This window comes from Cherax quadricarinatus, chromosome 74 (genome assembly GCF_038502225.1).
Source record: "Cherax quadricarinatus isolate ZL_2023a chromosome 74, ASM3850222v1, whole genome shotgun sequence".
NCBI classification, from domain to species: Eukaryota; Metazoa; Arthropoda; class Malacostraca; order Decapoda; family Parastacidae; genus Cherax; species Cherax quadricarinatus.
The window spans coordinates 14901889-14924071 of NC_091365.1; positions in this window are offsets into that span (position 1 = coordinate 14901889).

A 22183-nucleotide genomic window follows, 5' to 3' on the forward strand; every position below is an offset into this window, starting at 1 on the left:
CTGAAAGATATATTACAGAAACAGAGATGATTTTGAATGATTTACAAATTAAAAGTACCTTGAAATTGAGCTCATAATAGCGGAAATGTTCGAATTTTGCTGATGTTTGAGAGTAAACAAATCACGTCACGCGTCCAATTCACGTCAACTGGTGGGTCTATGCTTTCACAAATGTGCTGATATTATTTATACCATTTTTTCAATAATGCAGTAGTCTGCATAACAGTAAATCTTCTATTTTTGTGTGTGAATATTAAAAATGGAAAGCAAGTGTAGTATAAGAGGGGCCCGAAATGGGAGGAGCTACAGGAGAGAGAGGGAGAGGCCACCAGGAGTATTCAATATCTGACGAGTCTTCATAGCTGTATACTAGCGGTGGCGCGAATACAATGTTGTGTGATTATACAAATATTAGTAATATAGGTTATCTATCACATTTACTCCAACTTGATATCAGAAACACAATAGATAACTTAGAAGCACAATAAAGGAGGTGGTGGTGTGTACATCAGAGTAAACACACTGACCAATTTTCTTTTTGGTTGGCTATTATCACTAATCTTCTTAGGCACCATGATAACTTATTTATTAAATTATTAAAATATAAAAAAAATGCGAAGAAACACGAAATAGTTTACAGTGAAGTTCAGCAGTGTTTAGTACTGACCGACAGCTGCGGGGAGACTGATGTACATTTTCTGGCAGGTCATGTATGTTTGGTCGAGTACCGAGCAAACGGTCGACCACCTAGCGATTTTTTTACCGAACAAAGCGTTCGAGTACCGAATTGTTCAAGTACGGAGCTGTTTGAGTATCAAGGTTGAAGCTCGTACATTCGATGCCGCCAGCATATAAGCGGCGGCGGCGGCGGCGGCGGCGGCGGCGGCGGCGGCAGCAGCAGCAGCAGCAGCAGGACCTAGAGGGAATATGGAAGTGGTAGGAACGTGTGGTAAATGTGACAGTAATAACAGGGATCACTAAAATAGAGGCAGCTCCAAGGTCACTGTTGTTTATAGAGAACTGAGTGGAGGAACATATGTATGAAGGTGCTTTGATGAGGTGAGCAAGCAAGTTGAGTGTGGGTAAAAGAGGAGTAAATACTGGGAAGAGAAAGAGATAGTTACTTGTCAAAGGCACTTGGCGATTAATACTTGGCCTGTTCATTTGTAATGTGTGTGTGTGCATGTTTGAGAGAGGCAGAGAGAGTGAGTGTTAGGCAGAAAGGAAAGAGAGAGGGGGGAAGGGGATGGGGAGGGTAAAGTAGAAGGAAAGGTAGAGCAATAAAACCGAAAACTTAAAAAGTAAAATTACAACTATTAGATAAAGTTAATAGTAAAGTTATTAACGAGAGGCCGACGACCATACAGCCAAACACAACCCAAGACAATAATATACAGAGTAAATATTGCTTTTTATTTACTGAGCAGGATTAAAGTGACAACATAAAAGCCAATGACAATTAACAGGCTCATAGTTAAACGTATCAGGTGAGTGCAATGTACTATCTGCGAGGCCAAGTTGGCACAGCAGTGACTGCACAACCCTGATAGTGACAACACACACACACACTGATCCATTTATAACCTGATTCTCTGTGCATCTTGTGCCCGAACAATCCTGACCATCTCTGTTCACCCCACCTTCCCCCGTCCGCAGACCCACCACCTTGTCACACCCCGCACTGAGACCATCGTCTACCCTGTCTTCACGTGTCTTATTGAACATTACTATTTAATATACACAAATAACAAAGCGGGTGGATGTGTTTGTATCCGGCCGAAGACTGAGTGAAAACTGGGAATCCCTATCTCCACTGTTAAAACCATTCTGCTGAAGGATAGACTACAAAGTCACAGACACCCATAAGCTTGAAAACAGTAGCCCGAGGCACCATGATCTGTACACCTCAGTAAATAATGTGTGTGGGGAGGGGCATCATAAAACATCCACTAGATTATGTACCTCGGTGGCTGTCAGAATCAAGCTGGGATACTTTCACCTTTGAAAGATGAATGTAATTACTACAGGTGACACTCCCAATCTAGTTTATCTAGTATGTAAACTACTACCTAAAAGACTAGTAGTTTACATAACAGTAATAATAGTTTACAAGGAAAAGAGGAGTGAAACTTTGCAGTGGTCATTAGAATAAACTTAAAAACAGAAAACAATGCCTAGCTAAAATTTTTCAAATACAGATCATCAGAAAGAATTACTGTGATGAACCGGAGAGTACGTAGCCTCAGAACGAACAAGAGGGTTCCTCTACCCTTGTAACCCAGACTGAGGCATGGCTTCTCTTGACCGCCTGGCTGTTGATACTAGCGCCACCCACATCCACAATCATAACATCCCTGCTGATCAGGCACTTGCAAGAGGTAGTGGTTGAGTTTCCTCTTGATACATGTATCTTCTAGTTACGTTACAGCAGTGTGGAAAAAAAACAGTTCAGGACATTTATTAGAGGAAATGTTTCTCCACGAGTAACTTCTTCAGTTCTGTCTAATACATACCCAAGACAGTACGTGTCTTTTTCCACATCTTGTCTGTATCACCAGACTTTATTTTTAGTTCGGGCAGTACTTCTGATACTTGGTGATAAAGTACGAGTCTTGGACCACGGAAGTCGACACACCGTTCTTTATTGTATCCACAATATCACTGATCTGAGTTTATTCTATACTTTCTCCCATATCTATCTATCCATATATGTGTCTTTCTAGTGTTAAGGCAATATACAGCTTGGAGACCAGGCACTCACTCAGGCGTCTTCCATTCATATATTATCAGGTATTTATCTCTTCTTTATTACTGAAAGAACAATTCAGGTGCTTTGAGGTGTTCCCAGTAGTTCATATATTTGCTAATTTTATGCAAGCAGTATAGTGCCTCTGTTCATTTCTTAGCTGTGTCATCTGTCCTGTCTTGAAAGGCGTCTTAGGGGCGTAAGAGTACAAATAATTTGAAAAGTATCGTAACTGTGTTTTGAAGGCTCTCGTAATATACCATGTCACATCTTTGACAAATGGCAAAGTAGCATTTTTTTGTGTTCTCTAAATGATATATCCTTTGATATTATTATTTCTAAGTCTTTCACCTATTTCCTCCGTTCTCTGAGTTAGTCTGAGAGCGTTCTATATTTTGTGCTCGTTTTGAATCATTTTGTTCTTCTCTTTGATGTTCTAAACAATATATTAGGCTATTACTATGTGGTGATTGTGCGTTTTAAATATAATATTAAACCTAGCTGTTGTAATCAAGCGGGTACTTAAGCAATTAATGGTCAATATCTGCCAAAGACTCGTCGTGTCAAGGGACACTTGTTCTGTTTCCCGACGAAAAAAAATCACCACTTGTGTAGCACTGACTGAACCACTGTTTGATGATATATATGTCTATAGAGAAGAGGGGAACTACTGAAAACTGGACCACAATTAACATGATACTAATTACCATAGAGGATGACAGGCGTAAGGTATCAAACTACACGTCAATATCCCTGAACTACATACTGTGTACTTAGAGACTGAACATGCTTGCAGAAAAATAACCTTCAATAAAGAAATCGAGCATGGATTTAGAGGTGGCCAATTTTGCTTCGCTGTGATAAGAGACTATAGCTAGGGGTGGTTAGGGTGCATTTACAATACCAGGTAAGTACAACCAGATGAGTACACACAAGCGCACACACTTACCACTGCAGGTGGAGGTGTCTCCCTGGCTGGCACACCTCACACTGTATTTATATCTCTGGATTATAAACTTTCTTTTTAGAATGTAGTAGACTGGCTCTGCGTCTTTATCTAAGTTGGCACTGTTGTCTTGATCTTCAGGGAGCTAACTTGTTTGCTTGCTTTTGCGCTCTCTCTCTCTCTCTCTCTCTCTCTTATGATACATTCTCGATATTAATACGTTAGTATCCGCACTGTACCATTATCTTTACATCAAGACTTGTTAATTAATGTAAGCATTAAGCTTATATTATAAACACACACACACTCGGTGCTGACTCTTTACAACATATACAAAATGAGAGATAAAGTTAACTCCCATCGTATTTATTCATGACGACAGATAAGCGATGTCGTGTAAAGGGTGACTGGTTTTACGTGTATAGGGTGGTATTACCATGTAAGGGGGTGGCTGGTATTACCATGTAAGGGGGTGGCTGGTATTACCATGTAAGGGGGTGGCTGGTATTACCATGTAAGAGGGTGGCTGGTATTACCATGTAAAGGGGTGGCTGGTATTACCATGTAAAGGGGTGGCTGGTATTACCACATAAGGACGGTGGCTAGTATTACCGTGTAAGGGGTTGGCTGGTATTACCATGTAAGGGAGTGGATGGTATTACCATATAAGGGGGGTCGCTCGTATTACCATGTAAGAGGGTGACTGGTATTACCATGTAAGGGGATGGCTGGTATTACCATGTAAGAGGGTGGCTGGTATTACCATGTAAGGGGATGGCTGGTATTACCATGTAAGGGGATGGCCGGTATTACTATGTAAGGGGATGGCCGATATTACCATGTAAGGGGGTGGCTGGTATTACCATAAAATCTGGAACACCCTACCTGAAAACTCTAGAACTGCAGACACATTCATCACTTTCAAAACTACAGTTAGAAAACATCTTATCTCCCTGATCCACCCCGACAACTAACTACATGATAACCACCTGGTGGTTCACAATTACACTCACTACATCGCAACACAATGCTTGGATCCCCAGCCCCCCAGGCCCCCCACCCCGTCCGTACTCCAGACCCCCACCAACCCCAAGGGCCTCCCTCCTACCCCATCCCCTCCGGTCTCATCCAAGAAGGGATAATGAAGAGCACTGCATACTTCATGCTGGCCAAAGAATGGTCCAAGGGCAACGACCACCTCTGCTGCACCATCCTCAATGAGTTGTTCATTGCAAATGGCACTTCAGCCATAATCATCCCCGACTCAGTGCGCCCATACATGAGCCCCTCAACCCATATCCCCGCACACGACCAACCATCCACCAGCATGGAACAACCCCTGCATCTGCACCACTAACCGATGCACAACCAACCGCCACTGAGGCTGACCTAATGGACCAACCTGGTTCCACCGCCACCCCATGTGAGATACCCTCTGAGCAACAAGGCAACAAGACTTATATCAAGACTTACCCTTCCTTACTCAACCTCCAATGTCCCCAATGTCGACATCGTTGACAACCGATGAGACTGACGTCTCAACCATCCAAAACAAGTCCGAACCTGATGCGCCCCTCAGGCCTGACGACGATTCAGACTCGTCATCAGATATCACCGTCACCAACAGCACACACACGACGACCAATTCTCAGTATTACGAGTGTAACCACTCAGAAGTCCACCCAGACTCGTCATCAGATATCACCGTCACCAACAGCACACACACGACGACCAATTCTCCACTCAGAAGTCCACCCAAGACTATAATCCCCCTCCCTCCCGCATTCCCAACAGAAAGCGCACACAACCGCCACGTGACTGCGCCACCAAACATCCATCCGCTGTGCACAGCAACTCCGCCAAACATGTACAATAATGGGGATCACAATTCTGCAAATCAGCATCCATCACTTCTTCAACAACCTTTACCTCCTTGAACTTGAACTCTGCAACCACAACCCAGACATTATCCTCATAAATGAAACATCAGCCAGACCTGACCAGCACAAAGATACGTGGGTACTCAACTCTCGAGAAATCCAGGGGACCCAACAGTGGGGTGGCCATCTTAGTGAAGCAGGGGCATGAATTCCGCAACATACATGTCGACGAGGACAACGTCCTAGTGGTTGAAGTGCCAACATCACACGGGAGACCCTAGCAATCACAGGGTACTTCCCTCCCAGACAACCGTATATCGAATCCATTCCCTTACACCGACTTCTCAATGGAAATATCCCCACCGTCCTAGCTGGGAACTTCAATGCCCACCACCCTGCTCTCTTCAATTGTGGAGCCACCCTGCTCCAAGGTGACCACAAGGGGAAACAACTATACCACATAATGGCCGCGAAAGACCTCAAATTCCAAGGCCCATTCTTCAAGTCGTTCGTGGGCCTCCACCCAGGCACCCCAGACGTAGTCCTCACCAACATAAACTGCGACTTGTTCCACTGTAGTCTCTCTCCAGGTGGCAACGTCGGATCAGATCACATCCCCGTGGTTATCAAGCTGCAGTCCACTCCGCTCCGTACACCCACGCCTCCCAAACCCAACCTGAAGATGCTAGGTTTCGACCCCTTTAGAACCTTCTTAGGTAATGATCAAACCATCTCTCTTGAAGACCAGCCCTGCAATGCAATAGACGGGGCAATTAACTCCCTTCATGCCAGAATCGAAGAGGCCACACAAGCTTGCTGCACACTAACATCGTCCAAGATCTACCAACAATACAAACCACTAGGGAAATCAAGGATAGAATGAACAGGTACCAATTAGAATGCAGTAGACACTTCCTCACAGGGCAACCCTCCCGGGAAGCCCTACGAAGATCGAGAAGAGAGCTAATCGCCCTAATAATCCAACATAAAAAGAGATCTTTGGGATTATCTGGTGCGCCAAGCTAACCAGTACAAACGCCACCCAGACTAATTCTGGAGCACGATCCGCAGACTACTAGGGGCCAACCACACTCCCACTCAACACCTCACTCACTCCTTCACCGACGGTGAGGTAGTGACTACCCTACTTGACGACCCACTGGACCAAGCCAAGCTGATGGGTGAAGTATGGTAGAACATTCTCTCACACAACGACAGCAGAAGATTTAACAACACCCACTACCAGTGGGTCAACCAATGGCGGGACGAGAACCTAGAAGACTTTCATCCTATACCATCAATTGACACAACTACCCTTGAAGACGAACATCCCCTCACCAGACCAATCACGCTCAGAGAAGTATCCCAAGTCATAGGGCGACTAAGAAACACAGCTCCTGGCCCATCAGGCATAAGAGCTAAACAACTAAAGTACCTCCCCCGTAACTGCAAGATGTCTCTGGTGAATATCTACAATGCCATCTTGGCATCTGGTCGCTTCCCAGAGGCTTTCAAGACAGCTAAGATGATCATCGCCAAATCAAACAAGGACAACCACAATCCCGAGAACTACAGACCCATCTCCCTACTCGAAGTTACGGGCAAAGTCTTTGAAAGAATAATCTCCAACAGACTCAACTACAACATGGAGTTCAACCACCTATTCTCTGAAAGGCAGTTCGGCTTCAGGTCCTGCCCCAGCACTCAGCATGCCATAAACATCATCTATGATGCCGTGGCCAGCCTGAAGAAGCAAGGGAATATGGCCCTTATCGCCACCAGGGACGTGCACAAGGCCTTCGACAGCCTTTGGCACGACGGTCTCATTTACAAACTCGCAGACCTTCCTGATCACAACTGGACCTTTCTCAGGCTCATCTACAACTTAACAGGAAGAAAAATCATCCCCACCTTCCACGGAGCAGAATCAACCCCCTTCACACCAACAGCAGGAGTACCCCAAGGCTCCTGCCTCAGCCCCGTCCTCTTCAACATATACGTCAACGACCTCCCCCAACCTGAACATACCGACACCATCATCACCCAATTTGCAGACGATGTCATCCATGTTGTCTCCTCCACCCCTACAGCTGGTGCAAACAAGCATAGGAAAGCAATCGAGAAAATGAATGAAGAACTAAATAGAACTGCCAGATGGGAGAAGAAATGGAGAATCACAACCAACCCTGACAAAGTCCTCATCAGCACCATCGGGTGCTTACCATCAACCATAGAAGAAAAAGGGGGCATTTCCATCAGATGTACCCGTATTGCTATAAGGAATCCAAACAAGATCCTAGGATACGAGATCGGCAGATTACTCAACTCTACAACCCACATAACCAAAAAAGTAAACCTAGCGAAAGCCTGCCTTGGTCAACTTCATCGATTCAAAGCAGCTCCTCCCCACATCAAACTACACTTGTACAAGATGATGATCAGACCTCTGCTGGAATACCCCTGTGTATCCATGTCGCTCACAACCAAAACCAACATGCTAAAACTCCAAAGAGTCCAAAACAAAGCCCTCCGCTTCATCACGAACACCAGACTCAGAGACAGAATCAGATCAGAGGACCTACACATACAACAGAGAATCCCCGCAATCAATGTCCGATTAGACAAACTTACTAAGAGACAACTATATGACATGCAGGAACTCTACGTGCCTAACAGAGAGAATCCCCCCAACCAGTGAACACAACCGACTATACCATCACCACCCCTCCCCACAGATCCCAAAGAATGACCCTCCAACAAAGAGTTCGACGCTTTATCCACAAGGAGAACTTCCCTCGACCCAAAATCTTAAGCGACCTCCCCGCAGACGAAGAATGGATACCACCGGAACCATTCTATGTCCAGTAACATGGACTAGCGCTCCCCATCTCCGGGTGACCCACTTCTATCAACCAACACCTCACAACTGACCTCGTTGCACCTACTACTACAATACAGCAGGACACCACCTCAGTCACTGCCTTGCCGGCCGACTCCAGGTGAGCTACCAACCTCCATCGAATGCCCGGCAACCTTCGCCTGCAGCTGCGCCCTCCTGACCAACCTCTTGCGAAAAAAAAAAGCCAAGCAATTGTACGCAGTATGCATCCTTCCAATTCAATGACGCACTGGTATAACAACAATATAGCATTGTGAAATTGATGGGCAGGAGGTATACCCTACTCATAAAACCAACCTCTTTATAAATTACTCAATATGCACACACGCATATTCAAATTACACCAAAGTGGATAGGCCACTACCCTTTTATAACCCCACCTACCCCTCCTCCCTCCCCAACCTTTCCCAAATTCCATCCTTACCCATCCTTCTTCCCCCCTCCCCTCTTACCAAAGCTCTGGTCAGAACCTCAAACCTCACTCACCCACTGACTATAAACCCAGAAATACTAATCTTAATCTTAAAATAATAAATCCTATCTAGTCATAAGTTTGCCTATAGAGAATAAACTTGAATTGAATTGAATTGAATAAGGGGGTCGTGATACAAACTTTATACAAGATGAACACTGTATCTACAGAGAGGTGCCTATCTCGTAGTGCACAGAACATACATCTACAAAGTACAAGAAGGACAATATCAGAATACTTTCCAGTCTAGACCCAGAGTGTCTGCAGAGGACTATCAACTACTGTGTCGATGGAAGACTGATACCAGAAGGTTGAGAAAAGTAAAGTAGAAGATTATCCCCTAATACCTGTACGATAGGCAGGAAGACCCTCGTACTGTTGAGAGTACTATTTCAAATTCAAGAGTACTATGGCTTGTGTACTCTCTTCCGTGTGGTTTCAGGGGTAGAGTTTTAGCTCCTGGTCCTGCATCTCAACGTGCCGGTAACTAGACTCACTCCTGCGTAGCCTCGTGGGCCCTATCATACCTGATCGGAAAGCTCTGTTTAGAGCTTGCCTCCACTTCCTGAAATCTTGGAAGCTGAAGAAATACTCCCTGACATCACTGTTGCTCAATATTTACCTTCCAAAAATGTCGCCTTGATCTTCGTCCTCGTAATTCGAACACTCTCTCCCAATCTGCCAATTCCTTGGAAGATTTTGAATGATGTAATCATGTCTTCCCTTGTCTATCAAGGTCATAGGTTCACTTCCTTCAAAACCTATCCTCATAGTGCATGCATGCATGCATGCATGCATGCGTGCGTGCGTGTGTGCGTGTATGTGTGTATGTGTGTATGTGTGTATGTGCGCGTGTGCGTGTGTGTGTGTGTGTGTGTGTGTGTGTGTGTGTGTGTGTGTGTGTGTGTGTGTATGTGTGTATGTGTGTGTGCGTGTGCGTGTGTGTGTACTCACCTAGTTGAGGTTGCAGGGGTCGAGTCCTAGCTCCTGTTTGTGTGTGTGTGTGTGTGTGTGTGTGTTATATACAAACCATTTTTTCTATCAGATGAAGAGCCCCTCTAACCCTACAGGAAGCCTCTTAATGGTTTACGTAACAAGATGGTAAAGCTGGTCTCTGGAGACCATCACTTCCACATTTTACCAGTAATTTCAGACAAGAATTGAATATAAAAACAAAACTTTAATAAAATCTTGCAGATATTAATGTACAAGATAATCTGAACATTCCAATAAGCCTAGGTATACATTAGTTAGAGTTCCGGGATAGGTCAGTAGCCGGAATCAATGGCAATAAGCATTCATAATCTTCCTCAAAATGGTATAAAATACCGACGGGTTGAAGATTAAAACACATGTGCAATAGTTGGGTATCTTTATTGATGAAACGTTTCGCCTACACAGTAGACTTCTTCAGTCAAATACAGAGGGAGCCGTAGAAATGAGATAAAGATGTAATCAGTCCATCAACCTTGGAGAAAAGGTATCTGAGGTGGTCAGTCCCTCAGCTAAGGGAGTGACCACCTCTCATGAGCAGTATGAAGAACAGTTTGAGAAAAGACTAACATCTACTGTCACCTGGGTTTCTCAGTAGCAAAGACGATATCAAAGCCTCCACACAAAAGCGGTGTGGAGTACGAATTTCATAACTTAGCGCTAAATGTAGAGTACGAAGATCAAGGTGGCAGACCTGCTTCCAACTACACCTTGGCTCAGGAATCGGCCTAGACATCAAAACTTTCACACAAAGATCAACACCGATTATTATTATTATCAAAACTAAGCGCTAAATCCACAAGGGTCATACAGCAGATCAACACCAAGATAAATTTAACAGTGGTGAGTACGAAGATCAGAGACGACAGAGGAGACCAACTTCAACTGACACCTCGGCGTTAAGAGCAGAGAGGATATCAAAACCATCACGCAAAAAGCCTCGGCCATAAATACAGGTTCCAAAGTAAGAAAACAAAGATCAACCTGGAGGTGGTGTGCGCGAGTTGGTCGATGTTGTAAGAGAGGCCAGAGACCTACAACCCGCAACTGTGTCTGGAGACCAACTGACTGCCTGGCCGTGGCTTGCACACCAGCTAACATTGACTAACGGAGGTGACGTGCTGTCAAGCAGTCATGGGTAATCCTACTGAGATCTCTCTATCTTACCACTTCTATAACATGCATACGTATAATACATACTGGTCGTTACTAGGTCCACTCTCCCTCCTCTCAATGAGCTTTATCGTATCTCTTCTTAAAGCTGTGTATGAATTCTGCCTCCACTACATTCCCCTCCGCTTTATTCCACTTTCTGACAACTTAGTGACTGAAAAATTACTTCCTAACATCCCAGTGATTCATCTGAGTTTTCTACTTCCAGCTGTGATCCCTTGTTGTTGTGTCCCATCTCGGGAATAAGTCTGTTCCTATCCACCTTATCAATTCCTCTCAGTATTTTATGTTATCATGTCCCCCCCTATCCCTCCAGTCGTCCAGTGCTGTCAGGTTGATTGCCCTTAACCTCTCATCGTAGGATATACCCCTTAGCTCCGGGACTAGTCTTGTTGCAAATCTTTGCACTTTCTCTAATTTCTTGACTTGTTTGACCAGGTGTGGGTTTAATACTGGTGCTGCATACTCCAATATGGGCCTGGTGTACACAGTGTACAGTGTCGTGAATGACTCCTTACTTATATGTCGAAACGCTGTTCTTAGGTTTGCTAGGCGCCCATATGCTACAACGGAAAACAAAATGATGTTCAATGAAGACAAATTCCAATTACTTCTTTATGGAAAACTGGAAAAGATAATAACTAGAAATGAGTATTACATACTCTGATCATACAACAGAGCGGAAAAAATAATGTGAGGGACCTGGGAGTGGTAATGTCGGAGGATCTCACTTTCAAGGATCACAACAGTGCCACAATCACAACTGCAAAGAAAATAATAGGATGGATAATGAGAACGTTCAAACCATGAGATGCCAAGCCAATCATGATCCTCTTCAAATCACATGTTCTCTTTAGGTTGGAATATTGTTGTGCATTAACATCTCCGTTCAAAGGAGGTGAAATTGCAGATCTAGAGAGTGTACAGAGAACCTTTACTGCACATATAAGTTGTATCACACACCTCAACTACTGGGAATGCTTGGAAGCACTTGACTCGTACTCGCTGGAACGCAGGCGAGAGTGAGATATAATAATCTACACTTGGAAAATCCTAGAAGGAAAGGTCCCGAATCTGCACACAGAATTCACTCCCTACTAAAGTAAAAGACTGGGCAGGCGATGCAATATACCCCCAATGAAAAGTAGGGGCGCCATTGGTACACTAAGAGAAAACATCATAAGTGTCCGGAGCCCAAGACTGTTCAACAGCTTCCCACCATGCATAAGAGGAATTACCAATAGGCCACTGGCTGCCTTCAAGAGGGAACTGGATAGATACTTAAGTTGGCGCCGGATCAGCCAGGCTGTGGCTCGTACGTTGGACTACGTGCAACCAGCAGTAACAGCCTGGTTGATCAGGCCCTGATCCATCGGCAGGCCTGGTCGTGAACCGGGCTGCGGGGGCGTTGATCCCCGAAATACCCTCCAGGTAGGTTGATAGCAGTTATTTGGTTGATGTGCGCTTCAGGGCACATGCTCGGTATGATGCTCACCCAAGATTCTTTTCCTTGAGCGAATTTTGCAGCTTTTGACCTCAAAGGTTGTACTCCGTCTGCGGTCTTCTTTGTATTTCCCCAAACTTCATGAGTTTGAACTTGCTGGGGCTAAATTCCAGGAGCCTTGTAGGCTTGCCTGATCCTCGTCCACTTATATTCTCATTAGCTTCAAATCGTCTGCAAAAAGGGGCACTTTTGAATCTATCCCTTCTGTCATGTCATTCATATACACTAAAAACAGTACCGGACCTAGGACTGACCCCTGTGTAACCCCGCTCGTTACATGCACCCATTGTAATTCATCGTCACGTGCCAACACGCGTTGTTTCCTTCCTGTCGGGTGTTCCCTGACCCATTGCAAAATTTTCCCTGCTATTTCTCCAACCCTCACTCTGTGTGTGTGTGTGTGTGTGTGTGTGTGTGTGTGTGTGTGTGTGTGTGTGTGTGTGTGTGTGTGTGTGTGTGTGTGTATATATGTGTATATATATATATATATATATATGTGTGTATATATATATATATATATTTATATATATATATATATATATATATATATATATATATATATATATATATATATATATATATATATATATATATATATATATATATATATATATATATATATTAAACTATTTATACTCATCTAATTGTGGTTCTAGTGATCCTCTAGGGTTCACTGTTTCCTGGCTTCGTGAGCTCTATCATGCATATTCTCAAAGTTGTGTATAGATCCTTCTGTCATCTTCCAGCGTGCCCGTCAATGAATTTACGTGCGTGATCAGGCAACTGCATCATAGATTTTCTGTTTTAACATGCATACATTATTAATATGCATACATTAATAACATGTGTACATTATTACATACGTACATTAACATGCGTATATTACATACGTACATTAACATGCGTACATTATTAACATACGAAAGTGATAATGCGTTGCTAGTTTCTGTGCTGGAGGCTTGTTGAACTTAGTATCTGTGGCTCTGATGAATCCAACACTGGCTTTGATTCCAGTCCAGCATGACTAAGTGGTGATACGTCCTGAACACTTCTAGCCATTCTTTTCCACTGCCTGGCACTAAAAAACCCTAGTGACTACATGATCATAGTTAGTATGCTCAGACTGGCGTTCGTGAGGCTTCATACGCCTCGTAACCTACTTGTGGAAGGCCAGACAGTGTGAATCACATCACTGATTCTCGCTTTATGAACTACGGCACAGTTTTCCATGAACCTTGCTTAACAATAAAATTTAAGTATTTTTTTACTAAAAATACTTTATTTTACAGTGTCAGGGGAACGCCTTCCGCCTGGTCAGAAATATGGAAAAATAAATAATAAATAACTTCGACGAAGAATAATAATAAAAAATATTAAAAAGTATATTATTAAATAAAATAAAATTGGCAGCCGTAGGTTCCAGTGTGATCGTAAGACAGATGAATCTTTTAAGTTCAAGAGATCATAAGATTTGTTGGCGAATTGATGTTAGTTATCCTGGGTGGGCGATGTTAGTCCGATGTTCAGGAATTCCTGTCAATAATGGTTCACAGTATCTCACTCCAGATATGAAAGAAGAAATGAGTCATTATATCCAGCTATGTCCCATATATCAAGCGTCTGCTCTGGATAACCATGCCAGCAGCAGAACTGATCAAAAGAGTGAAGGTGAAGGGATTTCCCAAACAGCCCACACCAGGTAAGGTTAATTATTCTAGGAGCAGAAACTAAACCTCACACACGAAGTCACTGAAATGGACTTAGGGTAGTTCAGACTCCGAGGAACTGTTACAGTGTGTTGCCGCCAGCACCGCCATCTAGTGGGCCGCTGTAAAACTCAAGATTTCCTCGAGTGAAAGGTTATTTAGTTTCTACTCCTGGTAGTATTAACCTTACCTGGTGTGGGCTGACGTTATGCAAATCAGTTCACGTTCACTCTTTTGATCAGCTCTGCTGCTGGCATGGTTATCCAGAGTAGACGCTTGATATATGGGAGCAAGATCCAGGATGACGGGACAGTGGGATATAGCGACTCATTTCTTCATATCTGGAGTAAGATACTGTGAACCATTATTAACAGGAATTCCTGAACATCGGACTAACATCGCCCACCCAGCAAAACTAACATCAATTCGTCAACAAATCTTAAGAAGATCTCCTGGACTTCGAAGAATCTCCTGTCTGAAGATCACACTGGAACCAACGGCGGCAAATTTTTATTTTATCTAATTAAATACCTCTTAATATTTTTATTATTTTTATTCCTCGAAGTTATTCATTATTTATTTTTCCATACTTGTGATCAAGCGGAAGCCGTTCCCATGACAACCGTCAGATTTTATGGTACACGTCCTATGATTTTTTTTAAATACGCGAGATATTTCAATTAAGCCTTTCAACGAAGGTTCCTTGACGCTGGTGACGGGCTCTTGATCTAGGGAATTGGATCTGTGCTCTAGTTCCCTGCACTGAATATCTTCCATCTCCCTCCCACAGGCGCTGTTTAATCCCTCCGGGTTTAGCGCTCCCCCTTGATTATAATAATAATAATAATAATGTAAATTATGAAAAAAATATGCTAATATGTTATTTCATTCCACATTTCTCGATTACTTTGCATAAGCTGAACATTAATTATATTCATAATGGAAGCACTAAACCCGTAATGGTCATACAGCACCCGGAGGGGAAGGGGTAATGGGAGGCATTCAGATTCAATAAATGAAGAACCTGAAGCGGCATTTGACTTTCTTCAGGATATTTCGTCTTATAACTAAATATGTTAGTCCCATTGACGTCATATTTTCAGATGCGCCAAGAATGGAATTACCACACGTCAGGTTTCCGTTGGCTCTGGTTTTAGTGCTCCCAGTTTCCATCTGGTATAAATTCTGGATCAGTACCAGAGCCAAAACCGACACGAAAAGCGTCAGCAGCTTCACTAGTACGACCCTCTATACAAATCCTAAAACCAACAGGGTCGTCAGCGTTACCATCAGCCGTACCAGTGAGAGGACTAGCATCAGAAACTGCACCAGTTTCAGCACCAGACCCACCAAGACCGACAGTATCAACACCAGACCCACCAAGACCGCCAGTATCAACACCACACCCAGCAAGACCGCCAGTATCAACACCACACCCAGCAAGACCGCCAGTATCAACACCAGACCCACCAAGACCGCTAGTATCAACACCAGACCCACCAAGACCGCCAGTATCAACACCAGACCCACCAAGACCGACAGTATCAACACCAGACCCACCAAGACCGCCAGTATCAACACCACACCCAGCACGACCGCCAGTATCAACACCAGACCCACCAAGACCGCCAGTATATCAGACACATCAGACCCACCAAGACCGCCAGTATCAGACCCACCAAGACCCAGTACAACACCAGACCAAGCCAGTATCAACATCAGACCCACCAAGACCGCCAGTATCAACATCAGACCAAGACCGACAGTATCAACACCAGACCCACCAAGACCGCCAGTATCAACACCAGACCCACCAAGACCGCCAGTATCAACACCAGACCCACCAAGACCGCCAGTATCAACACCAGACCCACCAAGACCGCCAGTATCAACACCAGACCCACCAAGACCGCCAGTATCAACACCAGACCCACCAAGACCGCCAGTATCAACACCAGACCCACCAAGACCGCCAGTATCAACATCAGACCCACCAAGACCGCCAGTATCAACATCAGACCCACCAAGACCGCCAGTATCAACATCAGACCCACCAAGACCGCCAGTATCAACATCAGACCCACCAAGACCGCCAGTATCAACACCAGACCCACCAAGACCGCCAGTATCAACACCAGACCCACCAAGACCGCCAGTATCAACATCAGACCCACCAAGACCGCCAGTATCAACATCAGACCCACCAAGACCGCCAGTATCAACATCAGACCCACCAAGACCGCCAGTATCAACATCAGACCCACCAAGACCGCCAGTATCAACACCAGACCCACCAAGACCGCCAGTATCAACATCAGACCCACCAGTATCAACTGAAGACCAACACCAAACCTTCTTTTCCTTCACTACCATCAGAGTACCAGGAAGAGTGCCAAATATGCTTCACTAATGTGCCAGGACCATATACGGATCATGGTGCCAGGAAGATGCCGTATATGCATCATGGTGCCAGGAAGTGTCATATAGGCATCAAGGTGCCAGGAAGAGTGCTATATAGGCATCAAGGTGCCAGGAAGATGCTACATAGGCATCATGGTGCTAGGAAGATGCTACATAGGCATCATGGTGCCAGGAAGTGTCATATAGGCATCAAGGTGCCAGGAAGAGTGCTATATAGGCATCATGGTGCCAGGAAGATGCTACATAGGCATCATGGTGCCAGGAAGATGCCGTATATGCATCATGGTGCCAGGAAGTGTCATATAGGCATCAAGGTGCCAGGAAGAGTGCTATATAGGCATCATGGTGCCAGGAAGATGCTACATAGGCATCATGGTGCCAGAAGATGCTACATAGGCATCATGGTGTCAGGAAGATGCTGTATATGCATCATGGTGCCAGGAAGTGTCATATAGGCATCAAGGTGCCAGGAAGAGTGCTATATAGGCATCATGGTGCCAGGAAGATGCTACATAGGCATCATGGTGCTAGGAAGTGTCATATAGGCATCATGGTGCCAGGAAGAGAGCCATATAGACATGGTACCAGGAAGACTGTCATATAGACATGGTGCCTGGAAGAGTGACATAGGTATCATGGTGCCAGAAAGAGTGTCATATATACATGGTGGCATATATACATGATGCCATATAGGCACCATCGTGATTCCAGGGAAAGTACCAAATAGCCATCATGGTGCCAAGAAATACCGTATAGTATAGGAATCATGGTGCCAGGAAGAGTGCCATATAGACATGGTGCCAGGAAGTGATATATAGGCATCATGGTGCCAGGAAGTGATATATAGGCATCATGGTGCCAGGAAGTGTCATAGGCATCATGGTGCCAAGAAAAGTGCCATATAGACATGGTACCAGGAAGTGATATATAGGCATCATGTGCCAGGAAGTGTCATAGGCATCATGGTGCCAGGATATGACATATAGGTATCATGGTGCCAGGAAGCGTACCATATAGGCATCATGGTGCCAGGAAGTGTCATATGTACATGGTGCCATATATACATGATGCCATATACGCATCATCGTGATGCCAGGAAAAGTACCAAATAGCCATCACGGTGACAAGAAGTACCGTATAGTATAGGAATCATGGTGCCAGGAAGAGTTCTATATAGGCATCTCCAAAGTGCCAGGAAGAGTGCCACACCTGCTCTCAATGCCTTGACGATATCAGGAATAGTGTCAAATATATTTCACTTACAACTTCATGGTGCCAAGAAAAGTTGTGCACCTGTTACCCTCGTGGCACCTTGATGTCAGGAGACCTGGCACCTTGATGCTAGGAGACCTGGCACCTTTATGCTAAGACACGTGGCACCTTAATGCTAATAGACGTGGCACCTTGACGCTAAGAGACCTTGATGTCAGGAGACCTGGCACCTTGATGCCCGTACGGGTCTGTCTGAGGAATGGTTGGTAATCAGGGTTAATAAGAGGAAGCTCTTTAATAGTGAAGGAACTCCCCAGGGAGTTCCTTCACTATTAAGGAACTTTCTTGATGGGACGAGTATGTGTGTGTGTGTGTGTGTGTGTACTCACCTAGTTGTGGTTGAAGGGGTCGAGTCACAGCTCCTGGCCCCGCCTCTTCACTGGCCGCTACTGGGTCACACTTCCTGCTCCATGAGCTTTATCATACCTCTTCTTAAAGCTATGCATGGATCCTGCCTCCACTACATCGTTTCCCAGACCATTCCACTTCCTGACAACTCTGTGACCGAAGAAATACTTCCTAACAGCCCTGTGATTCATCCGAGTCTTCAACTTCTAACCGTGACCCCTTGTTGCTGTTTCCCGTCTCTGGAACATTTTGTCTGTCCACCTTGTCGATTCCTCTCGGCATTTTATATAGCGTTATCATATCCCCCATATCCCTTCTGTCCTCCAGTGTCGTCAGGTCGATTTCCCTTAACCTCACCTCGTAGGACATACTCCTTAGCTCCGGGACTAGTCTTGGTCCAAACCTTTGCACTTTCTCTACTTTCCTTACGTGCTTGGCTAGGTGTGGATTCCAAACTGGTGCTGCATACTCCAGTATGGGCCTAACGTTCACAGTGTACAGAGTTCTGAACGATTCGGAATGCTGTTCTTAGGGGCGCCAATAAGCTACAATTTGGCTAATGTGCACCTCAGGAGATGTGCCTGGTGTTATACTCAACCCAAGATCTTTCTCCTTGAGTGAGGTTTGTAGTCTCTAGCCCCCTAGCCTTTACTCCGTCTGCGGTCTTCTTTGCCCTTCCTCAATCTTCAAGACTATGCACTTGGTGGGGTTGAACTCCAGGAGCCAGTTGCTGGACCAGGCCTGCAGCCTGTCCAGATCTCTCTGTAGTTCTGCCTGGTCCTCGTCCGATTGGATTCTTCTCGTCAACTTCACATCATCTGCAAACAGACACATTTCGGAGTCTATTCCTTCTGTCATGTTGTACACAAATACTTGAACAGCACCGGTCCTAGGACTGACCCCTGTGGAACCCCACTCGTCACAGGTGCCCACTCTGACACCTCGCCACATACCATGACTCGCTGTTGTCTTCCTGACAGGTATTCCCTGATCCATTGTAGGGCCTTCCCTGTTATCCATGTCTGGTCCTCCAGCTTTTGCACTAATCTCTTGTGTGGAACTGTGTCAAACGCCTTCTTAGAGTCCAAGAAAATGCAATCATCTCACCCCTCTCTCTCTTGTCTTACTGCTGTTACCCTGTCACAGAACTCCAGTAGGTTAGTGACACAGGATTTCCCGTCCCTGAAACCATGCTGGCTGTCATTGATAAGCTCATTCCTTTGTAAGTGTTCCACCACTCTTCTCCTGATAATCTCCATAACTCTGCATACTATACATGTCAGTGACACTGGTCTGTAGTTTAATGCTTCGTGTCTGTCTCTTTTTTTAAAAATTGGGACTACATTTGCTGTCTTCCATACCTCAAGTAGTCGCCCTTTTTCAATAGATGTGTTTAATATTGTTAGGGGTACACACAGTGCCTCTGCTCCCTCTCTCAGGACCCACAGAGAGATGTTATCTGTCCCCATTGCCTTTGAGGTATCTAGCTCACTTAGTAGGCTCTTCACTTCTTCCTCGGTTGTATCTATTGTGTCTAACACTTGATGTGCCCCACCTCTCTGTCTTTCTGGAGTCCCTTCTGTCTCCTCTGTGAACACTTCTTTGAATCTCATGTTGAGTTCCTCACATGCGTTGCGGTTGTTTCTCGTGATCTCTCCTCCTTCCTTCCTCAGCCTGAGTACCTGGTCTTTGACTGTTGTTTCCCTCCTGATGTGGCTGTATAACAGCTTCGGATCAGATTTTGCTTTCGCTGCTATGTAATTTTCATATTGTCGTTGGGCCTCCCTTCTTACCTGTGCATATTCATTTCTGGTTCTACGACTTCTCTCCTTATTCTCCTGGGCCCTTTGCCTTCTATACTTCTTCCATTCTCTAGCACACTTGGTTTGGGCCTCTCTACACCTTTGGATGAACAAAGGGCTCATCCTGGGTTTCTTGTTATTTCTGTTACCTTTGAGTACAAACTTCTATTCGGCTTCCTTTCATATTGCTGTCACATATCCCATTACCTCGTTTACTGACTTCCCTGCCAGTTCTGTCCCACTGAACCCCATTTAGGAAATTCTTCATGCCTGTGTAGTCCCCCCCTCTTGTAGTTTGGCTTCATTCGTCCTGCCCTTCCTTCTTCCCTCTCCACTTGTAACTATGTATTCGAAGCTCAGAACCACATGATCACTGGCCCCGAGGGGTCTTTCATATGTGATGTCCTCAATGTCTGTGCTACTCAAGGTGAATACTAGGTCCAGTCTTGCTAGTTCATCCTCTCCTCTCTCTCTGGTAGTGTCCCTTATGTGTTGGTACTTGAGGTTTTCCAATACCACCTCCATCATCTTAGCCCTCCACATGTCTGGGCCCCTATGTAGCTCCAGGTTTTCCCAGTCGATTTCCTTGTGGTTGAAGTCACCCATAATCAGCAGCTTCTCCCTGCTCACATGAGTCCTTCTGGCCATCTCAGCTAACGTGTCAACCATCGTTCTATTACTCTCATCATACTCTTGCCTTGGCCTCCTACTGTTCTGTGGTGGGTTATACATCACTGCAATTACCACCTTGGGACCTCCAGACTGAAGTGTTCCTATTATGTAGTCTCCTGCTTCTGCTCTGTCTCCTCTCTCCAGCTCATCAAAATCCCATCGGTTTTTGATGAGCAGTGCCACTCCTTCACCCCATCTGCTCCCTCTGTCTTTCCTCAGGATCTGATATCCTGTTGGAAAGATGGCATCTGTTATTATTCCTGTGAGCTTAGTTTCTGTGAGAGCTATGATATTCGGTGATGTCTCCGACTCTTTCATGCCACTCTTCCCACTTATTCATTATTCCATCAGCGTTGGTGTACCATACCTTCGGTTTCCTCTCCAATATTGTGTTCTGGGAGTCTGTGAGAGTGGATGACCTGCTGGTGTGCTGTGGGATTGTACAACGTAGTGTGGGGTGGGGGCTGTGCGTTGGGATAGCGTGTTTGGTTGTGGGATTCTAAGGGTGGTTCTGTGTCTGCTTGCGCTTGTTGTTCTGCCCTGCTCTCGTTATCCTCTGCTGATTCTGTCCTTGTCTCTCTTCCTAGCCTCTTTCGCTTCTGTGTGCTCTCCCTCAGCTGCTGTCGTTCTGTTTTTCTCTCTCGGTCTAGGAACACCCTCGTGTGTGTGTGTGTGTGTGTGTGTGTGTGTGTGTGTGTGTGTGTGTGTGTGTGTGTGTGTGTGTGTGTGTGTGGGAAGGGTTGTACTCACCAAGTTGCGTTAGCGGGGATCAAGTTTCGGCTCCTGGCCCCGTCTCTTTAATTAGCCCCGACTGTCTACATTCTTAGCCTCGTTGAGGCTATCATACCTGTTCTTAAAGCTGTGTGCAGCATACTTACATTACCCTTTCATCCAGATCATTCTTTTTTTCTCAGCATCCTGAGACTAAAAGAATACATCTGATCTCAGTGTGTCTCACTGCTCATAATTTCTCACCGTGCTCTCGTGTTCCCACTTTCCATCACTCACTCCCTCCTTGTATACATTATCAAGTCATCCGGAGGTCACAGGCATCTGAATCATATCTTCAGTTAATTAAAATCTCCATCTTGTTCTTGCATATGCCCTAGTCTGCTTTTAGCGGTGGGTTGTATATGTCTGTTTTATACCAACCTCTGTCAAGCCCAGCAGTGTCATGTAGTATGGTATAAAATATCGTGGGCTTCTTCAGTCCAATACAGGTGAGTAAACCACTAGAAGTAGTAGGAGTAAGAAGTAATCATTCCCTCAGCCTTGATAATAAGTAATCATTCCCTCGGTCCTGATAATAAGTAATCATTCCCTCAGCCTTGATAATAGGTAATCATTCC